The sequence below is a fragment of the Lissotriton vulgaris genome, chromosome 8 (genome assembly GCF_964263255.1).
Source record: "Lissotriton vulgaris chromosome 8, aLisVul1.2, whole genome shotgun sequence".
Taxonomy (NCBI): Eukaryota; Metazoa; Chordata; class Amphibia; order Caudata; family Salamandridae; genus Lissotriton; species Lissotriton vulgaris.
In genome coordinates, this window is record NC_141696.1 from 711,586,472 (window position 1) to 711,603,553 (window position 17,082).

A 17,082-nucleotide genomic window follows, 5' to 3' on the forward strand; every position below is an offset into this window, starting at 1 on the left:
AGTATAAATGGTCTTCCCCAAACATAAGCCCTACATTTTTCTACACTCCAAACGCAAGATAGAAGTTCCTTCTCGATAACTGAATATTTACATTCAGTGGGTCTAAGAGTTCTAGTAGCAAACCCTATTGTGAATTCACGTCCATTGTGCATTTGGGTGAGCACAGCTCCAATACCATATTCGCATGCATTAACAGTTATGATGGTGGACCTACCTTCATGAAAAGGTTGTAAAGTAGGGACATTTACAATTCTCTCTTTAATCTCCGTAAATGATTGCTCACAAGGCTCTCACCATACAAAATCTGCATTCTTCTTTAACAATGGTCTGAAGCACTCTGTTAGATTGGCAAAGTGTTTTAGAAATTTAGCACAAACCTCGCACAAGCCTAAGAAAAAAAGTAGTTGATCTTTGTTTTTTGGGGCTGGAGCATCTATTATACTTTTGACAAGACAAGGTTTAGGTGACCCAGATATTCAATTTCTCTGGCTTTAAAGATGCATTTGTCTTTTCTCAATGTTGCTCCTCTGGATTGAAGTATATTTAGCACTTTAGTTATCAAGAGATCATGATCAGATTAATCTTTGGTGAAAAGTAAAATGTCATCTTGGAAGACAGCCACTTGAGAGATACCAAGGACGGCGCTTGACAAAGAATGCTCACAGTCAATTAGTAATAAGAGCGCTCAAGTCCAGAGATAGATGAGTAAAACTATGGTGAAAGAAATGAATAACAGTCTCACCTTGGTTGTTCACTTACTAGCGAACAATGTCGTCCTTTTACATTTTTTTCTCCTTGGCATCTCTTCTTTTTTCAGTCTGTGTGTAGCTTGAAGGAAGTCATTAAAAGCTTCCCAGATCGTCGCCAATTTGGTGATGAAGGACAGACACAATTGAAATGAGTTCTTTAAATATTTATATCAGGAGACATCTCTCTTCAAGCAGGGGCACTCGAGCAACTGTCCCAGATGGAATGCCTTACCCCATGACATCAACACATTCTATTCTGTAGCTGACATCACCACAAGTCCCTCTCTAGTAATGCTCACATAATTTTCTTGTGACAGTTCAACAGTTGCACTGTCAAGCCAGACCATAAACATGTCGACCCCCATTTTGTAAAATTCTGTGATGAAGTGGAAGCTGTAGGGAAGAGGAGGGCTTAAAATCAGCAGCGCCACCATGAACAAAGGGTGGTGGGCGGGAGGTGTCGCACGATGGAGGATAGGGATGGTTCGAAACACAATATTTTTAAAAAGTATCCTTTGCCGCCTCCAGTCTTGTCTTGTGGCGCCTCTTCTCCTCTTCCTGCTCGTCCCAACATCCTCTGGGACAAACTTCGTGCCCAATCCCTGCGCTGCAGAGCACCGCGGGGATTGGTCTGAGCGGGCAGGAAGGCCACCCTGCTCAGACGAGTCAGGGAGTCTGTTTGGTTTCAATGCTCAATGCATCTGGGCTGGAGAAAACCTTAGTGTGCATGTGTGTTTTGGTCAGCCTGAGACTGCTGGCCAAACACACATGAGCACTTAAGGAGTGCAGTGCACGTAGCACTTCTTCTCCCTTCCCATTCCTCGGCCCGCGCCTCCCAACACCGCTGGCTAGGAGGGGGCAAATGCTAAATAAAATGATGCAAAAACATCTTTTTATTTTGCATTTGCTGGCTCTGAGCCATGTAGTGGTGTGACGCTCCTCCGCCATTGCGGAAAAGCCGCCACTGTTTAAAAGGCACCCCAATTGTGGAGAAGTGTGGCTCAGGGGTTTAGAGGCGGCAGACCCGGAAGCTGAGATCGGCCGTGGACCAGGGTTCGATTCCCCGCCTCGGCGGGTCTTGGGTTAAAAAATTCCACGGAGTCGACAATTCTCGCTCTGGTGCCTACTCGACTCACGGGATCACACTCTGCGACTCTGGGCAATAGCTTGCTTAATCTCCACTACGGCCCCTCGCGGCGGGATGCCTGGCTTTCACCTTGTGGACACCCGGCCGGGGTATCTCACAGGGGAATACCAGGACGGGTTCCCTAAGCAAGCGCCTAGAGACCCCTGGGTTATAGTGCGCTATATAAATCGAAACACACACACACACACACAATTGTCTGTAATAACAAACAGCAATTACACAGGCTAATATTCATTGGAATGAGGTAGGAAGTCAAGACACTGCCAGGCTTTAAATTAAGACGCTGCCCCTTACTGTCTCAGTGTTGAGATGAATGGGAATGGTCTCCCCTCTATAAGAATTGTGGAAGATACCATTTACTCGCTTCCACCCTCTACTTGATCTTTTACCTTGATTGCACAGTCAGGAGAGATGTAACCACTCAGAATGGGTCTCAGCAGGTTCCCTGGTCACTAAAGCTGGTAACCAGCAGCTCTTGATTAAATTGAAAAGAACATTTTAGACTACAAGCCTGCCTACACTGTGTAAATAAATAAGTTGTGGGTTCCATCTCCTCTTTGCAGCACACTAGGCACAATATGTCTTATACAATTTAAAGAAGAGCAGGAGAACAACATACAGATTTAGTTACCAATGTACACTATGAGTCCTGAATCTGACAAAAAAAGTTGATTGCAATAGGATCTTCAGTGAGAGCTCTAAAGCGTCAAAGGGCACTATCAGTCCCCAAAATAAAGATGAGTCTTCCTTAAGGGGGCATTCAGGTAGGCAAATAGTGACCCTGCAAAAGGGAGAGAGATGTCAAGTTTGCTTGGGAATTCGTCTGATGTGCTTGTATGTACTGCCAGGGAAGGGGGCTGGATTTACAGAGCAAAAATACTGAAGTGACAGAGGATGGATCTGTCTGACCAGAGGGATGCTGTGTTTTCTGTAGAAATATCTAGTGTTTGTGCAGATTGTCTAACGTCGATGCACGTAGTGGGTCAGCCATTTTTCTGACTGAACTGAGGTTTGCCCAGCTTGGTTTTGTTTTTGTGCAAAATAGTCCTGCCTTTAGTCTTTGCTTGCCTTTTTGCAGTGTCATATGTGACAGTATCACAAACGGTTTTGCTAGCTCAGAGCAGAGTTGAGTGCCTCTTTTGTGCATTTGCACTGTCTAAAGCTCATGTTTGACAAATACTTTTTCTGAATTTGTACCTGAACTGAAGATATCAGAGCTCGGATTCGGTGAACAGTGATTTCATTACAAGACCGAAGGCTACATTATGCATTATCTCTGTAATGCAGTCACAAACAGCCACACTACATCACAAAGTGAAATAGTTCTAGAATGGAATAGTCATTCGTTTGAAAACCTTTATTCGATTCATAAGAATCATAAAAGTACATAGATAAAATGATAAAACAGACTTTAAAACTTTCCATATAGCATTTTAGACATATTAAATATATCCAAACAACATAAAATTTCAAAATATGATTATCCATAAAGTCCATATTCTATATCAGTCCAATGATATCATGATAAAAATTAGACCCTTTGATTGCTTAAAGCCCTTGTTCTCTGTTTTCTTATCGCGATTCATTCCGTTTCCGGATTAATAGGGCAGTTCTAATCAAATTTAACACAGCACAACCAATGACCAGATTGGACAAAGATCGTAAGTGATTAAAACCATCTTAGTATGAGCAGGGGGAAATTTCCCTCAGGATGGGCCTGATAAAGCATACCCTTGTATCTTTATACAAAGTGCATTGTGCTTTGTTCGGCTAAATTATTACAGGGGCAGGGAGTCAGTTTCTCACACCAGCTCACCTGATTGGGGAAAGCCACAAAAAAGTGCAGTGTGCAGAGATGGAACCTGGTCAAGAGGAAGCGAGATTGTGTATGGATAGTAAAAGATAGATAACATTACGTATGACTTAGCATCCCATGATTTGAGGTCTCATCTTCCAGATTAGATCTTCTTAGCTCACTGTAGTAAGCAATTTTGATGGTTAATTTTATATTAGATTGTATACCATCCGGGTTTTCATAATATTTTCCCAGGCCGATCTTATTAAAGGCATTTTTAGCATAGCAAAGCCAGGGAATGGACAATACATTTTCTAAACTTAAGCAATCCCTTATATTTGCTCTGGTGAATGATAATTCGTCCGACGACCACACTTTCCTCCATAGAATCAAGGGGGCAATTTTAACTCTATCTTCAACATAGTCCAGTCCTAGTTCAAAATGACAGAATTTTTTGGGAGAACTGACTGGAACCAACAATAACAATCTTTTTATAAACTTGTTTTCCAAAATTTGTAACTGACTGTTTTTTTGGCTTCCCCATACTCCTGCCCCATAAATTGTAACTGACCGGCATTTTGATTTAAATAAGATTAAAATTTCTGCCACTGGCTTATGTCCCAGTTTGGACGCAAAGCGAAACAAGCACTCTATAATTCTACTGGTCTGTTGGGCCCTGGTTACAATCGAGTGGTCCCAATTCAGTTTATTATTGAAAACATTCCCTAAATATGTAAAAGAGGGTACCTTTTCAATGGTTCTTCCATTAACCACAAATGTCCTCGTCTTTGTGTTTTTAGGGCCATAAACCATATTAAAGGACTTGCTAAAATTGACTTTGAGATCCAATGCCATCATAAAATCAGTAAACGCGATCAGGGCTTTTTAAAGACTTAGCTGTCAAAGTCATCAGTACAATGTCGTCAGCATATGACAACAGGGAAACCGGATTCCTTTCTATAGTCGGGTAGTCCAAGTGCTGTTTTATTAGGAATTTCTCCACCCCGTTTGTGTATAAAAGGAATAAAAATGGGGCCAAAATACATCCCTGGCGTACACCCTCTGTGGACGCGATAGGCCTGTTTTTTTCACCTCCTGGCCTGTAACTTATAGAAACAGGTAGATGAATGCATCCTACGTAAAAGGGTGACAAGTGCCTCCTCGAAGCCCAACCTTTCCATAAGTAACCACAGCTTCCCCCTATTAACTGTGTCAAATGTACTGGATAAGTCTATGAAGGCCAAGTGGATGGAACCTCTCTTGGCCTTCATGTACTTACCCATTCCTTTTCTAAAGCCGTATTGTGAATGGGATATCAAGCCAGAGTCATTAGCCCACGACTCTAGACGGGCAAGAATTACCCTCCCCAAGACTTTACATGTTGCATCAATTAAGGAGATGGGCCTATAGCAAACAAGATCGTTCCTGCTGCCCTTCTTGTATATCGGGACCACCACGGCCTCTTTCCATGAGACAGGAATGCCGCCTACTATTGCTGATTTAAAAACATTAGCCAGTAGCGGTGCCCATAAGAGTGGGTTGCCTTTAAACATGTCCAAAGGAACACTATCTGGCCCTCGGGCCTTTGCAGAAATACCCTTTAACAATGCGTCCTCAACCTCGCCAATAGAAATGGATAAGCTAAGTTGGTTCGCAGTTACAAGATGAACAGCTATGTCTTCTTTTTGGTCTTGCAATAAGACCCCTTTGGAATTAAATATCTTAGAAGAATGGGGTATCCAGGCATCACCTGTTATTAACGATTCCATATTCCTAGCCTCATTTGAAAAAAAAGGGGCAATTTATCACTTCCCAGAAACCTCTAGAATCCATTAGGGCACTAGCTTTCTCCAAATCTTCCCATGCGAGTCTTCTTAACTCGCCCTTTCTGTGCCCAATTCCGTGTTTGTAAGTTTGTCTTGCTTTCCTAATTAAATCTCCTGCACGTGGGATCATATGCAAAGCTTTTTTAAGGTCTTTTTGGGCCTTAGAGCACGCAGCATTAAACCATTTTGTGTCCGGGGGTTCTTTCTTCACAGAGCTGGTCAGATTAATAGCCACGTCTTTACAGATATTTTTGAAGCTCTGTATTACCAGCTCCGGGCTAGAAGCGCCAATTAAACATGTCATGACCTTATCCATGTTAGATCGCACAATGGTCCCTTCAAGTTTAACAGGGTTTATTTAACTCCATTATAATCTCACCCCCTGGTTAGGATTGTAATTCAAAGGGTAATCATCACTAATGCCCTTCAATGCCTTTATTTGCAAGGTGGCAACCAGAGGGTTGTGAACACTGGTGGGATTGGGATCCACAACAAAGTTGTCCACCAAGTGGGAGTATTTCCTGGAAAGCAATATGAAATCTATGGTATTTACCCTATCCCCCCTGAAATGTTGGAAACTGTTTAAGTGGAGTGCAGACTAGATTATCGACAAAACATAAATCATTGATTACAATAATATAATTTAGGGCTTCACCCTGCACAGTGCGTTTAAAATGAGAGAGTGATTGAATTACGATGTCTAGTACCCCACAAACCATGTGCGTACTATAGTGACATAAAGTACAGTTAAAATCCCCCAGCCAAAATATGTATACAGGAAAACATTTAGCCACAGCCTTATTGATCTCCTCGTTTAGACTATTAATGACCCCACATTCATGATGGTCAAAGATGTTATAATACCTGTTGATCAGCAATATTGGGACATCAGTTAGGTTTGAGAGTAAAATAATCTCAGCCAAGGGGAGTCCACAATATTCTCTATCTTTATTGATCCAAATTTTACAGAGATCAGGGTCACTAAGCCACCCTTTGCCCTCCCTGCAACAGACGGAATTGCCGGAACATTAGATAAACAAAACCCATCAATAACCACCTCATCCCAGCTCCATGCTTCTTGGAGACAGATAATGTCAAACATCTTAACATATGATAGCCAGGCCTCGTCTAAAATTCTTTTTTTTTTTCTTTTTTTTTTTTAAAGACCTTTATTTTGATCGTCCATGGTACACAGATTCCAGCCTACAACCCCTCGGGCTGGCCACGCAGTACGTAACACGTGCATTGCTTCAGATATTACACAGCCCAAAGCCGTCATCCCGGGGGCACGGCGGCATGGTAAAGTGCAGGTGTCACACTGTTCAGAGAAGGATAGTGTAGGTCTGATTTTCCATTTTTTATAGCCATAAACATGAGCGCACATTTCAAGAATATCGTAAAATGAACCCCAACAATCGAACAAACCCCCCACACGGTCATCTCGGCGAGCACGGTAAGTTCACCTCTGCACAGGCGATGCAATTGTACTTCCCAGCTCTAAGCACCTGGAACCACAAGGTTGTTAGGATTCTTACAGATCTTCTGTGCGCGCCTGCGTGGTAGACGGAGGCTCGCAGATACCCCCCCCTGTAATCGTTCCAGTTGGACCATACTTCCACCCATTTTCGGGGACACCCCCTCGCCACATACAGTCTTTTCCTGTAGCATACACCAGTCCATATCGCTATGCCAATCTGTTAGTTTAGGTGGATCCGGACTGCCCCAGAGTCTGGCAATGTTCCTTTTTGCTACCATTTGTCCGAGCATAACCCAGAGCCTCCCTTTCGGTGACAGGTCCGTTGGCTCCCAGATATTAAGAAGACACCTCTTTGCCTCTGGGCGAATTTCCACCTCCCATACCTCCTGCATACACTGCACCACCCTTCTCCAATACCGTTGAATCTTGGGGCAACCCCACAACACGTGGAAAAAGGTACCCGTGCCACCACATCCCCTCCTGCAGAGTACAGTATCAGCCCTCCCCATGAGGTGTAACCTTGTACAGGAGACATACACTCTATGGAGTACCTTCAGTTGGATTAGTCGCAGGCGGGCCGATATCGCTACCTCACGCGGTGAGGCCAAGGCATACATCCATTCCTCCTCGTCTATCTCAAGCCCATCAGCAACCCATTTCTCTCTAAGGGGTAGGAGCATGTCAGGGGGGTGATTAATTAGTTTTTTGTATGTGAGTGAAATGGCATGTTCTGTCATGTGCCCATCGAGTATCCTATCCTCAAGTGGGGAGGATTGTGGTAGTGTAGTCTCTGATGGGATATTTGCCTGAAAGGAGTGTCTCACCTGTAAGTATCAATAGTATTCAGTTTGCGCCAACTCGTATGTGTCCCGTAGGTGGGCGAACCCGTGGATCCCTTCGGGGCCCCAGATATCCTTGATTTGGGAGATTCCTATCAGGTCCCATTCCCGGAAGCCCTTAGTACGTCCAAGGTTGCCGAGTTGTTCTGAGGCTCAAAGTGGTGTGGCCATGGTGAGGACCCCTGACCATCCGAGCTTCTTCTGGGCAGCGTGCCACACCTGTACCGCATGTAGTGTGGGTCCAGTGAGTTGGCGTGCACCCCGCTTAGAGTAGAGTGCTATCTCGTAGTTCCCTCCGGGAAGCAACCATCTGTCCATAACGTAGGCGGGATCGTTTCCCGCGCCGTACGTCCCCTTGTTGATTGCTGAGAGGTGGGCTGCCCAGTAATACTTGCGAATGTCTGGGAGGGCTATACCGCCATCATACCACCCCAGCGTCAGTTTGGTCAGCGCGATTCTGGGTGACCCGGCCCAGAGGAGGTCGCGCTGTGCCGCCTCTATTGCTGCAAAATATGTGTTAGGGACTAGGTCTGGATAGTTTTGTAGCGCGTAGAGGAAGCGCGGCAGCGCTAGCATCTTAAATAGGGCTGCCCGGCCCAGTAGAGACAGTGGTAAGTGCTGCCAGGATTTGGCGTCCCTTTGGAGCCGACTTAACGGCGGTTTGAGGTTTAGATCGTGTAGTAGGGTTTTGTTTGTGGTTATGTACACACCCAGGTACTTGAATCCGTCCTCTGCTACCGTGATAGGGCATGTGTCAGGGAGCCTCGGGGGGTCACCATGCAGGACGTAGAGATATGATTTGCTCCAGTTGACCCGGAAGCCAGAGTTGCGACCGAAGCTCGCAAATATATCAAGGGCTGCCATTATCGACCTGCGCGGTCTACATAGGTACAAGAGGATGTCGTCGGCGTAGAGGGATATTTTGTCCTCCCACCCTTCCGCCCAGACTATGCCTTTCAAGTAAACGTCCTGTCGTATCCAGGCTGCCAGCGGCTCAAGGGACAGGGCGAAGAGAAGAGGGGAGAGGGGGCAAACCTGTCTAGTCCCTCTCGCGAGTGTGAAAACATCAGACACCTTGTTGTTTACACGTACCTGCACCAGGGGTTCTGCATATAGGAGTCGCACCCATACTATAAATTGAGGACCAAAGCCCAGCTTGCGCAGGACTGCGAACATATATGGCCACTCTAGGGTGTCGAACGCCATGGTGGCGTCCAGAGAGACCACCACTGCATCCTCCCGCAGCCTGTGGCGCTGTCCCAGAACGCCATGTAACCGTCTGATGTTGAGAGCCGTGTTGCGGTGGGGCATGAATCCCGATTGGTCAGGGTGGACCAACGTGGGAAGCATCGGCTGGAGCCTATTAGCGAGTGTTTTGGCCAGTATTTTGGGCTCCGCGTTGAGGAGCGAGATCGGCCTATATGAAGCACATAAGTCTGGGGGTTTCCCCTCCTTCGGTATCGCCACTATGGTCGCTATGCGCTGATCACGAGGCAACACCCCTTTCTCCTTACTCTCGTCGAACATGGGTTTTAGGTACTTACTTTTGACATCGGGTTTAAGCTTGTAAAGCTCTATGGGAAGGCCATTGGGGCCTAGAGCCTTCCCAGGGCGGAGGTCTCCTATTGCACGTTGTAGTTCGGCCTCGGTAAGTGGGCTATCCAAGATCATCATCCGATAAGGAAGGCATACGAATATCGGTTAGGGGGTCTATAGAGTCCTCCTCCGGGCGATCTGATTCTCGCCGGTAAACCCTTTGGTAATGTCTAGCAAACTCTCTCACTATCTCCCGAGGTTCTGTGAGTACGACCCCTGACTCAGTGCGTATTTCCGGCACCACCCTACTGGCCTGCTGTTTTTTTTCAAGCCAGGCTATAAGCTTCCCGGCTTTGTCGCCTTGATCATAGAGTCTGCCCATCTTGTGCCGGGCCATAGTTTGAGCTTCTTGGGTAACCAGTGCTTTGTATTCCGCTGTTTTCAACTGCAAGTTGTGACTAACTTCCCTAGTCCCAGTGTCTAGCGCCTCCCTTTGCAGGTCTACGAGATCTGCCTCAAGTGTTGCGACCTGTCTGCGTTGCTCCTTCCGTCTAATCGAGATGGTTGAGAGCGCCTCCCCCCTGATCACGGGTTTAAACGCTTCCCACAAAGTGACGGGGGAGTCAACTGATCCCACATTATTATCAAAGTACTGTGTGATGGAGTCTGATATGCCCTTCCTGGTGCCCTCGTGGTTTAACTGCCATGCAGGTATTCGCGCTACGCAGCCCTCACAACTGTTTCCGATTGTCACGTGTGTTAGGACCGGTGAATGGTCTGAGATGCCCCTGGGCAAAAGTCTTGCCTCCCGTAATGTCATGTCATGTTGTAGCACAGTAAGGATGTAATCTAAGCGCGAAAAGGAATGATGCAACCCGGAGAAGAATGTAAAGTCTCTGCCTGCAGGATGGAGCAGGCGCCAAACGTCCGTGAGCCCGAAGGCCTCGAGGAAGTTCGGCAGCCACCCCTGTCCCTGGGGCAGATCTCTAGGGGGCTGCCGATCTAGGGTCCCTGACACCACTGCGTTAAAGTCCCCACCTAGCACCAATAGGCCATCAGGAAGGGAGAGGAGCAGTGCGCCCAGGTCCGTGAAGGCCTGAGTCTGGAGGCCTGGCGGGATGTAGACCGAAAGTAGGTTAAGTGTGCGGCCCTCCCACCGACCAGACATGGCTGTGAAGCGTCCCTGTGGGTCAGATTTAGTGAGGTCTATTTGGAGGGGCAGTGAGCGACGCAGGAGGATCCCCACCCCACGGGAGCCGGAGGTAAGGCCTGACAAGTGTTCCCCAGCAGATGAGTTTCTTGAACTAGTACCACGTCCGGCTGGTGTCGTTTGATGAACTGTAGGACAATGGTGCGTTTGAGTTTGTCTCCTAACCCGTTTACATTCCAGCTAAGGACTTTAAGACTCTTTTCCCACCTCCTAGCCATAGCCGTTATTGTGTAGGGTGCCACGTCCCACCACCCCGGCGCTGCGGCTGACTACCCGGCTACATCTTCCGTGGGAACGGAAAGGACCCCCAACTCTCCACCCCTCCCCGGTTCCCTCTTGGTAGGTGTATGCAGTGCAGTTGATCAAGGATCTGCTAGACAATTGACTCCACTTTAGCGAGGCCTTGTTCGCCTGTACTTTGGTGCCAGATCCGTACCTGACAGTGCGGATTACTCGTGACCGTGAAACTTCTTCAACACCCCCACCCTCCCCCAACATCCCCCCCAACATGAGCAATTCAGGCAAGCTGTGCATAGCATTACAGTTGTAGAATCCACTAGCCCCTCCCTCCCCCCAAAGGCTCTAACAGAGCAAACAGTAACCAGAACATCCAACAGTTCCCTTGTTCTCCTCCCTGTCGGGACCCCCACCATCCCGCCCACCTCTGCAAAAACAAACCCCTCCCTCCCTGCCCCCTGCTCTGTGGGTTTCAAACTACCCACCACCCCAATTAGCAGAGCGCCTGTCGCCCAACCCTACCCCGGTGAGACACCGAGGAACTTCTAACTCGGGATTTACGTGGCCAGCTCCGTCCCGGCCGCCCTCCCGCAGCGTCCCAGGTCCCTCAGTCCCTCAGGCCATGGGTGTGCGAGTACTGTAGGGGAGCCCGGCCCTCAGTCCATGGGCAGGCCTCACTCTGTCCCTTCGGAGCGTCCAGGCACACAGACAATCACACTTTATACATTACTGTCCGGCTCCTTCCGAGTTCTGTGCGTGCCGCTTCATCGCGCTGTGTTTCCTCCGGGTGAGTCCCAACGGGGACTGTTTGACCTCGAACGCCAGGATCGTTGACTCTGCCCCCCAGCCTCAGCTCCCCCCGTCACCGATCCCGGAGAGGGGTGCCCAGTGTCTCTCCACTGTCCGCCATTTTGAAGAGGGTGGGCCACTGCCAACGTTGCGTCAATCCACTCCTGTACCGTCGCTGGCGAGGTGAAGAAATGGGACTTGCCCTCATGTATAATCTTTAGTTTTGCGGGAAAGAACATCATGTATCGAACTCCATGGTCACGGAGCGCCGCCTTGACCCCCTGGAAAGAGCGCCGCTCCTGCTGCACTTGGAGCGTAAAGTCCGGGAAAAAACGTACTATGTACCCCTCGTATTGCAGGTCCCCGTGTGTCTGGCGGCCTGTAGTATCGCATCCCGGTCTCTGTAATTAAGAATTTTGACGATAATTGTGCGCGGTGGGGCTCCAGGCTTGGGTTTCGGAATCGGGGCCCGGTGGGCCCGCTCAACAGTAAATATCTTAGAAAGCCTCTTGGGTTTAAGGTGGCGGAGTATCAGGTCCTCGAGAAATTGCTCCGTGCTGTCACCCTCCAGTCCTTCCTCTACGCCCACCACGCGTATGTTGCTCCTTCGAGCCCTACCTTCCTGGTCATCGAGCCGAAGTGCCATCTGTCGGTGTTGGTGGACAAGCTCGCTGACCCTGCTTTTGAGCTTCTTTTCCGACTCCTGGAGGGCCTTAATGTCCACCTCGTTAGTTTTCGAGCGGTCCGTGGTCTTCCCCAAGTCGGTGCGGAGCAGATTCACTTCGATCGTGATCTTGTCCATCTTCGTTTCAAGGTTAGTGCCGAGGGTCTGGATTGCCGCCATGATGGATGTTAGTGAGGGTTTCGCCTTCCCCGTGACTTCCCTCGTCTCACCCCCGGACTGCGTCTGAGTCTTAGGCACTGTATATTGATCCAGTTTATTTGTTTGGGACGCTACACCCCCTTTAGGTCTCATGGTTGATCTGGTGCCCCTGGGGTCAGACGGTCCGTCGCCCACCTTCTTCCGGCCCCCAGGGGGTGTCTGAGTGTAGCGCTCAGGGGCAGCTGCTCCCTGGATGGCTGTGAGCAGCAAAGGCCGGTTGTTTTTCCCTCACTCCCTGTGGCAGCAACGCTGTGTGCGGCGGCCCCCCTTACCGCTTGGGTAGGTGTTCACATGAGTCCTCAAGTCCCCCTAGGTCCGAGGGGTCTCGCTGGCCGCCCTGCCAGCCGACCCCGGCGCCTCGATGTGTTCGCGCCGGTGCGGAGGCCACGCCCCCCGCCCTCGCGCCTCTCAGCCGCGGGCCGCGGCAGGCCGACAGCCGGGACCTCAGGTGGCAGAGGCGGCCGCTCCAGGGGTGAGATGCAGGGTCGCCGCTGCCAGTTGCGGCTGTTTTACGGAGCCTCCGAGGGTCCGCCCGGCCCGGGATCCGCACCGAGGAGTCACTTGACCTGAGGGAGCTGGGGGCTGCCTTCAGAGAGCCTCCCAGCCAGGATTTCGTGCGGATTTTGAAGGGGACACTGGCGGTCCCGGCGGAGCTAGGGATTCAGGCGGCCATTTCCTTCGGCGCCTGGCCACGCCCCCCTCGTCTAAAATTCTTGATCTAATGCCCGCGATGTTCCATGAGACCATTCATAGTGCATGTGCATTTTGAGCAAGTAAATCTGCCTCCCCACCACCAAAAACAATGTTGGCCGGTATTGCTAGCAAGGTACTTGAGTCCCCATTGTGCCTCTCACCCTCTACTATGGCTGTTTGATGGATGAAGAATATCTACTTGGTCAGTTACATTGGAACAGATCACAAAACCATTAGGGGGATCAGGAACTATCTGTGAGTTGCTGTTTGTGATTTCCAGTTTCTCCAGGCCTCTCATATTTAATACCAGTCAGTCTAGATCACAGAGGCCACTCAACGGCTCATCCCGGTTTGAGTGATACCATGGAGGCTACATAGAATGTTGATTCATTTGTCTGGGTCTCGACCTTTCTATGTCAGGCCCCAGATCTATTGATGGCTGGTAGAATGGAGATTCCCCTTGCGGACAAGGGCCATGTGTTAAACCTTTCCTGAATAGTTTTAACTAAGCCTGGGGAATCTAAAAGATAAAACAATACATTCCCCTGGAAATTTCTTGGAGAATCCCCCAACCCACCCAATCCGTCGTACTATTTTAAATTCAGTGAACAATGAGTCATCCATCCCAGTCTTCTCTCTGAAAAACATGCTGTAGCAGGGATTCTGCTCATGCACAGAACTGTGCATAGAGACTTGGAACCTCAGTAAATTAGGGTGTACCAAAACTCACCTTAGTAGCCAAAATCCCCTACCAGACTAGCAATCCGTGTCTCATTGGTTCTTCCATACTCCCAATGATTAGACAACCCAGAACATGGAACTCCGAATACCTCAGGCAATGTGGAACACATGAACACTCTTTCGTTATACTCTCATACCAGTCCAAAACGGGGAGTAAATGAAGACACATGCACGTTTGAAATATTTATTTCTAATGCTGTGTTCTCAGGCGCAGTATCTTCGCTAATACAAGCAGACATATTATAAGCAACAAGATCATCAGCATAGTTATTAATCCATAAAATACAAAAGGAGAAAGCATGTTAAAATGCTAAATGGAAATAGGCTAGATTACACCTAGATATCACCCTCCCTTGCTAGTAGGTTATTTTATATCTACAGAAGGTCTCTTGGGTTTACAAGGGAGGCCCCACACCTCTAGTCCTAGTAGAAATGGATCATATAATTTTCTACACCGGCTCTCTGCATGCAAATGTTCTCCAAGTGTGTGTTTGCATACCTGCGCAGTACATTATTAAACGCACCAACATCAGAGGTGGCCACAGCTGCATATATGTTATGTCGAGAACGTGCGCTGATCAGACCGAACAACAACCACTGTGTTGAAATAACCTTGAAGGCTTTGGCACTCACTATTCAGACAAAGCTTACCAAGGAAAGCTGTTACTATAGGAAAACATATTATTCTCGTGTGAAGCAATACAGTCTGCTAGACTCTAAACATTTATAATAATGTGTGCCGTGTGCAAAGGCAGCAGAAAGGAAAAATGGTGTTTGAACTTCTAATAAGCTCATGCTAACTTAACACAGTGTAAATGCAAGGCTCATCCCCATGACATCCTCCCTTGATCCGAGCACGGATAAGACAAATGAAATTTGGCAAATTTGGAAAGCAGAGTTCAAGAATGACTATAATAACCAAGTTCAAATTGCCACAGGGAAAAAATGGGAACAAAAACTCCATAATTTGAATGCCCTTCAAATCAAGCAATTCTAGCCATGGACATAGTGAAGTCAATAGGTCTGGGCAGAAAAAAATGAAACTGAGAGAAAAGAGAAAAAAAAATATACAAAAAATATCCGATGTCCAACTCGTGACCTCGGTCATGGAAGAGAGAGAAGCGATGACACAACTCAATCCAATAATGTATATGCAAAATATGTAGCAACAGCTTCCAATAGGAAGTCACTGTTCTCATCCGAAAACATGTCAGCCATCCAATTCAGCAAAGGGAAAGAACATACATGTTCCTCAATTACTAGAGCCTCTAGCACCATCAGAGGGCAACTTTGTGTTTCTTCAATGAAGCTGCGTGCCAAGAAATCTTGCGCCACTGCGAAAACATTCCAACGTCCCAGGACTCCATGCAAGGCTGCAAAGGCCATAATCCTTCATTCATGAGCAACTAAGGGGCTCATAAGCTGATCATAATCCGCATTGGGAGACACCGTATTGCAGAGGCACAAATCCAGGGCCCGGTCGAAATCGTAACTCAGGCAATGATAGACAGGCTTGACGCATGTGAAAAAGGAAAATCGAAACGATAATCCATAAGCCGCACTCAATGTCGCAAGAGGCAGCGCTCCATAATACTCAAGCATTCGGTTGCGGAGCAGCAACAGTCGTGACAGATCTTCTCGCAACACAGGACGTGCATCCATTTTGAAATAAACAAAACAGCAGAAGTACGCCTGCGATCAGAGCCAGCATTAAGGGAAACCCACCAAACAGGCTGGAAAAAATTGAATGAAAAAATTCCGGGAACACACCAAATATAGTTTGAAAAGAATTCACAAGGCCACTGCTAAAAACTTTAAAAAAGTGGGCCATGCCTGTGGTGGAGGATGCATTAAAGATAGTGTGAATCAACTCACCGAAATGCAAGGGCAAATCAGTATTTAATAAAGCATGCACCTCTGTGCGGGTGTTTGCCACGTGAAGGACAAATGTTTCACGAGCAGATGTGAGGGCGACTTCTTTTCGGGACAATAGAGCTCTTATATGACTCATCTTGTTGAACTCTGCTTTCAAGGTCGGAATTGTCGGCCAGATGGAAACATCAAGCATCCCATGCGGAGGAGGAAACATTACATTTTTACAGCAAACCACACGCTCACTGATGGTAGCTACATAAGGAATTCCTGCTACCATTCAGCAACAATCTTCATTATTTAAAAGTAAATAACTCCCATTTGTCAGTAATGTGAATGTTGATATTATAGCAGGTGCTGGTGTGCCTTTCAAAATACAGGCTAAGTTTGGCTCGTTCTGGTTACAGAAGCCATGCAATTGGATATTCCTACTCATTAATGAGTGATCAGGTGTTGTAGTGCAATCCTCACCATTCAAGTAAACCTCTTTTCCCTCCCTAAGGCATCTATAGGTAAATGGTAGCGACCAAGCTTAATGGAGATAAGCGGTGCCCAGAGGTTCATATCTGCCAATTGCAAAGTACTTCATACAGGCTTCGAATTTGAAAAGGGGAAAAGGTAGAGTTATTAACCCGTGGATAAGCCACGTTGCCGAATTGGTCTCAGCCACAGAAAATGGTAACGTTCTAACTTTTCAATATGTAACATAGAAAAAGTTGCATCTTTCATTGACATAAAACGTTGCTTTTCAGTCAAATTAAACGGGGCAAACAATGATGACGTATTCATGTAGTGCCATGGCACTTTTCCAGCTTTCAAAGTTTGCAATGTCCATGCGAACTGCATAATAGAACGCAATCGATTTTGACCATGGTACAAAACAGACACCTCCGCCTGCACAATATCAACAACAGATGACACAATATTATCTAACGTGTAAATGCGGGAAGAAAGCGTATTAATTCTGTTATCCACAACTGCTAGCACTTTTTCTAAATTTGCTTGATCTATAGCTCTAATGCGAGAAGTCGCCTCAATTTGGGACAGTTTCCAAACTTCATTGTAAATAGCATATATCCATGGTTTAGATCTACCGGAAACCAGGCCGTTCACAAAATTATTCAGGTCAACATCATCAGTCAATTTAGATAAATGCAGCTTAACTGACGCCAAAGTGGAATGTTTGAGCCAACTCTGGCATAATTTGCCTACAGAATAGGTAGTCACAGAATGGCCACTTTCGAAACTGGGATCCACCATGACCTGTGTGTAGCCTGGAGCTAAACCC